Source organism: Pholcus phalangioides, unplaced genomic scaffold (genome assembly GCF_987345545.1).
Source record: "Pholcus phalangioides strain wild (caught in Gottingen) unplaced genomic scaffold, Ppha-v1.0 ptg000022l_1, whole genome shotgun sequence".
In the NCBI taxonomy this organism is placed as follows: Eukaryota; Metazoa; Arthropoda; class Arachnida; order Araneae; family Pholcidae; genus Pholcus; species Pholcus phalangioides.
Window position 1 is genome coordinate 32,243,019 of NW_028301615.1, and position 6,595 is coordinate 32,249,613.

Below are 6,595 nucleotides of genomic sequence, written 5' to 3' on the forward strand. Positions count from 1 at the left end.
GTATGGCTGAAACTCTCATAGCCTCTTTAATACAGTCGAATCCCGTTATAGCGAACTCCAAAAAACCGGAGAAATCACTTCGTTATAACGAAATTTCGTTATAAAGGAATTCCTGGTTTTTTGTATTCTTCCTATGTAAACTTATCTGGAGGGGGGGGGGATTAGAAAAGTGTTCGTTAAAACGAGATTTCCGCTATAATCTTAAAACACCTGATACAGCAGGCATCTTCAACCATTTGCTCGTGAGCACCATGGTGCTCCCTAAATCCCCCAGAGTTCTCGGTGATCGTGTCCAATTTCGTGCTAGTGAGCACTTGATCAACGTTCTTATTAAACACCTTGTACCAGCTACATTCAAGGATTGAAATCATCGTAATAACGTATAACTCGTGATTTCGGGCATTCGTATGTCAAACTTGCCGTGAGGGTGCTCTTTTTTTTTTTTTTTTTTTTTGCTGATGGGTTTCAGGCAGTGCTCGCGACTAAAAAAATTTTGAAGACCTCTGTGATAGAGACTCGTGTCCTAAAACATTTGATTCGTTGTCCTGAAACACTGACTCTCTCTCGAGAGAGAGAAATTCGAAACATTAGATTTTGATTCTCTTGAGGAAAATTTGACTGATGCTCTTGAAAAGGTTGATCGAACTCTCTTGAAACATATTTTTTGTGATAATTGAGAAACTTCTGGAACACATGGTGATTCTCTCTTGATACATCTGGTTCTTACTCTTGAGACTTCAAATACCCGTCTAAGCACTTGATCAGTACTCCAAAAATTACTTATTTAACACATCTCATTCTGACTCTTGAGAGACTTTTTTCAAAACACCTTAATATAAATCGCGTAATAAACATATTATTATAACTCGCAAGTGAGAGAGAGAGAGAGAGAGAAACACTTTTTATGTGAATCTTGACAGGAAAAACTTCCAAATATTTTGATTGAGACTGGATTACATGACTCTTCAAGTTCTTCCAAAACACTTTGATTGACACTCCGGTATCTCTTCGGAAACATCTTATATCGAATCTCAGAAATCCTGATAAAGATTCTCGAATTTCTGTTGAAGCACTAAATCGGGATTCCCGAAACTCATTTGAGACATCTCATCGTGACCCTCGACAGACTTTTCAAACATCTTGTGACTCTTGACACAGGAAAAACTTTTGAAACGAGTAGATTAAGACTTCTAAAAATCTTTTTCAGACTCTAAAAATTGTCTTGGAACATCTGTTCAGACTCTTCAGACTTTAAATTGGATTTTTGAATTACTGTTGGGAAGCACTTCAGCAGTACTCTCAATGAAGTTGGTTTTCTGTGGTTCCCAACTTCAAGGCGCGAATGCGAGCCGATCTCCCCGTTAAAAAGTCTCGCCACAGAGAGCAACAGGCCTACAACGTTACAAATATTCAATCATTACACTTCACTCACAATTTGAAGTATAGATGGCAGCACTGAAATATCACACACAACACTAGCTACACACTCATAGTGTTAGGTGCACTCACTTTGTTCCAGACTCTGCCAAGAAACTGGGCTGGAAGAGATTACGGCAACGGGATAAGTCCGGTGGCAGAGACCCTGGCGTTCATTCATTCAGCAGTACTCGCAAAACTCGTTTGAGACTCAGTTGAAACATCTTGCTCAAAAACTCTCTGAAATTTTTTGATTAAGATGATAAAATAAATCTTCTTCAGAATTCTATAACAAGCTTTTGTGATCAGACCTCCCATTACTCACTTGAAACATCTCAATGTGACCTTTTGAAACATCTCATTGTGACCTTTTGAAACATATCATTGTGACCTTTTGACACATCTCATTGTGACCTTTTGATACATCTCATTGTGACCTTTTGAAACATCTCATTGTGACATTTGAGAAGCTCTCATGCAACGTCTTACTCTACTGTGATACTTGAGAGCCTCTCATGAGACACCTTGAACTGCTTTTCTGATTCTTGAGAGGCAAATTACAATTTTTGAAGTCCTTTAAGAGTTTCCGAAATGAAACTTTCAAAACAATGATGCCTTCGATTTTGATTTTTGGAATTACGCTTGAAACTTCAGAATGGGTCAGTCGGTACCTTCTTAAAACGGTTTATATATTAGGAAAAAATCTCAATACTCTGTTAGAAAATCTTCTTCAGACTTTCGAAAACGACTGCCTCTCGCTAGAACATCTGAATACGAATCTTGAAATCCTCCGGAGTTTTCGAAATGAAACCTTCAAAATATGAAACGTCTTGAGGATCTTTTGTGTGTGTGTGTGTGTGTGTGTGTGTGTGTGTGTGTGTGTGTGTGTGTGTGTGTGTGTGTGTGTGTGTGTGTGCGCGTGTGCTTTTGGGGGTCCTCTTAAAACCCTTAAGAAACTATTTTGATAATAACTGAAAGCAGGGAACAATCCACTAATGATTCGGAAGTAGAATCTGAAACAGATGCAGATTCACCATAGAGGGACGCACTTATATACGCTGCTAAACTATAATATTTTAGTAATACACCCTGTATAAATTATGAATGTTTTTGTATATACAATTTCATAGTATGATGGTGGTTTAGTAATTGAATATTTGTATGAGCTCATTATGGCATTTTTCCAATATATGTGTCGTGCATAGTAATGATTATGTGTATCAACAATTATATAAAAATGGAAATTTATATTATGTAAATATTGTATATTATATAAATATATTGTGTAAATATATGTATGGGAAATTCAAATGTGATCGCTGCCACCCAGCACTGTGAACGGGGGCTGTGTTTGATTGTTCCCGCCGCACTTTTATAGTATGATAGTAATTTTGTAACCTTGAATATTTGTATGAGCTCAGGGTGATATTTGTACCCAATACTACCTTCATAGTAATGTTTATGTGCATTCCCAATAGTATAAAAAAGGGAAATTTTTGTAAAGTAAATAATGTATGCATGTAATTCAAATGTGAATGCCCAGCACTGTCAACGGAGGCTCTGTTTGATTGTTCCCGTCGCAGTGCGGGCTATGTGTGTATTCTGTGTGTGTATATATTGCATGTTCTGTAAGGGGAAGAGCGAGCAGAACACACTGTTCAGCGCTGTGGACGGAGGCTTTGTTTCTTCGTTTCCCGTCACAGTCGAGGCGCTGTATATATGTAATTTTTATGCATTGTGTATTTAGACCATTCTCAAATCTCTCCCACTTCAACATGCCAGCTTCTTTTTCTTCTTTCTTGTCCATAAGTCTTTTCCACCCTTCTTTTGAAATCCCAGGCTGCGGTCTCCGGCCCTTATGTGCCACTGGGCGCACGTGCAATTTTTCTCCCTAGTCATTGGATTCAGTCACCCATTTTAGTCAAATGGCTTGTACGTTGCATCGAGTTGATGGCTGTCTTCATGGGGAGAACGACGCGAGTAATTCGAAACTTGCGAGCACGGGGCAAGGGGAGCCACCACTATAAATCTTTGCTAACTTTTCCGACACAACTCTGCCTCTTTTGAGGTAACGGAAGTAAGGTGCTTTGCATCAGTCCGGGGCTGTGAGCGGTTCTATCTATCTATCTTAAAACCCTTTATCAGGATTTATCTGAATGTGAATAACGAAACTCCCATGATTAGTTGTCGCGGGCAGGTTTTTAAAGTTTGAAAAGTCTTAAATACTTCTCATGGAGTTTTAAATGAATTATCTCAAGGGTATTGACTGAGAAAGCCTTGAGAATTGAGAATTCAATTCAAAAACATTCGATGACACTTCACAGAAACACACAAGTATTCAATTCTCTCTTTTTAGTTTAGCGTTTGGGGTCTCATAATGTTCTCTTTTAGAAACCCCTCAAACAAAAACAACAGAAAAAATCTAGGTAATACGTAATTCGAGACTCATCTCAAAGACTAAAACCAGTTACTACTCCTCAAAGAAAAGATAAAATATCAACCAGTCGTTAGTGATAACAGGGAACCTTTGTTTCTCATCCAGAGCATCCTAGAGATTAGAACCGCATGAGAGAAATAGGAAAGAACTCCTGAGCTATATGTATTTGTAAGATGGTTGCCCATTACCAAGTCGTAATGGTACACGAAGACCTGTTTAACCCACACAATGAGGGGATTTTTCAAACGTACAAAAGGAACCCCGATAATAATACTAAAAAACTGGGTCTCCTCCCTTTCTAAAAGGGTTTTTTCACTATTTTTTTTAATGAAAAGAAGCTGAAGAGTTAATTGATTGCGGCCGGCCCTTTTATTCTACCGTACGAAAATGGAATGCGAATGAGATGAAAGAGATCCCTCATAAGATGCTAAAATGTAGACGAAAAATTGGATCATGGGGGATTCGAGCTCTAAGCTTTTGTGGGTTCCCTCCTCTCTAAGCTACTTTTTATTTCATTTCTTTTTTCCAATTACTTTTCAACACACACCCGGTAGCGTAGACCGCACTTATATATATACGATATAAACTATAATACATATATACAGAGATTTGGGTCAATCGAACTGGTTATGGTTCGGACTTTTGTCGTGATTTACAGAACATTAAGGTACTGTGAATTCTCCGAAGATATCGGTGCCACTGTTGTAATGGACTTTAATAATAATAATAATTGTTGTTTATATTTTTGAATTTACCACACGAGTTCTCAAAAAAAAAATATCATTTGTTATTTACTGAACTAGTTTTTTTTTTGGGTATGTTAACAATAGCTGTAACAGAAAGAGTATAATCTATCATACAAGATTGAAGGACGGTATATTTATTATTATTCATTTTTCATTATCTAGGAAACGGAAATCGTGAGTTTTTGGTAGGTCTTGGTGTAAAATTCTAAATGTCCTAGGATTTGGTATAATTTAATAAAACTTATATCAGTTTATCACATGATCGCGTGGTATGTGTTATTATTTCAGAACAGGTATCGGGGATTCAATATTAACGTGTTGAAATGGGATGGCAGCTATGTGGCTTTATCAATCAGGAATGTGATTATGGGGTTATATCAGTCTTGGCTTTATTAGTATTGAATTGTGATGATAGAGAGAGAGAGAAAGAGAGAACTTAAATATATTGAATTTCGGTGATGGCTCCGTGACATATTGGGCGTTATTAATTATGAAATATGGTGATGGGTATGTTAGTCTTATCTTTATTAATACTTAAATAGAAAGATAGTTATGTGGCAGTCTGGGCTTACATGAAACGATGACCATGTGTCAGTCTGGACTTCAATCAGAAATGTGATTGAAGTCTCAGCCACCTCGTGATTGAAGTCTCAGTGACTTCTCAGCCACCTCGTTGGGAATTTTGCCTCTTGTGGCGTGGTATTTGTATTTGTATTTGTTATGTGGCAGTCTTGGCCTTTATTAATCATGAAATGTGATGATGATTTTTTACCCATTGGTATGGTCGGGTTTTATTAATCTTGAAATGGGATGTATGGATGGGCTTTATATTAGACCCGAAATAAGATGATGGTTGTGTGTTTGTGTGCGGCAGTCTGTGCTTAATTAATCAGAAAATGCGATGATTTCTATGAGGCAGTATGGGCCTTATTGCTTGATAGCGCTGGGGCCCTCGGACTTTAGTTGGGATTTATGTAAAACATTAAGGTACTGTGAATTTTCCAAAGACATCGATGCCACTGTTGTAATGGATTTTAATGATAATAATAATTGTTATTTATATTTTTGAATATACCACATGAGTTCTTAAAACAACAACAAAAACCCTTTTTTTTGTTGTTTTTTTTTTTAATATGGAAACAATAGGTGTAACAGAAATCGGAAAAAAAGGTACATTCTATCATACAAGAGATTGACGGACGGTTTTATTATAACTTATTTTTCATTATCTTGGAAACGAAAATCGTGAGTTTTTGTAGGTCTTGGTCGAAATTGAAAATGACCTAAAATTTGATATAATTTAATAAAACTTATCAGTTTATCATGAACGAGTGGCACGCGTTGCCTTACATGATTAAACAGGTGGCGTTCGTGACCTCACCTAAACCTGAATATACTATTGTATCATGCCGAAATTATTCAACAAGATTCGTGATGGCAGTATGACAACCTATATAATATATATATATATATATATATAAGGCTCTATTTCATAAATCTAAGGGAAAAAACGGGGCGTTTTATAAAACTAGTTTGGTGGGTGGCCAAAATTACGGGAATGTCTCGTAAAATACAGGTTGTATGGCCATGCTATAATTATGAGTTTTTGGCCGGCGAGCGACAGAAATGCCATATATATCTGGCCCGTGAACCGAGAAGATTGTGCACCCCCTGTCCTTATGGATGAAGGGATTGGGATGAGGTGTTAGTTGGTCTCCAGTTCAATAGCAAATTTTTTTTTTTTGTTAAATTTCGACAGACCCATCAGAGTCTTTATCTAGATCCGTTTAACACTGTTATATATTGGATTGGATGAGCTAAAACACCGTATTTAAAGCTGATTGAGAGCAGCTTTCTTTAATTTTCAGAGATTCTTAACCTTTGTTTAATGGATTCTTCATGTGACTAGGACTAAGCACCCCTTGCGCCGATAAGATGAAGTCCGCGGTCACCCCTTTGTATAATAATATTCAGCTCCAAATGATATGAAAAGAAA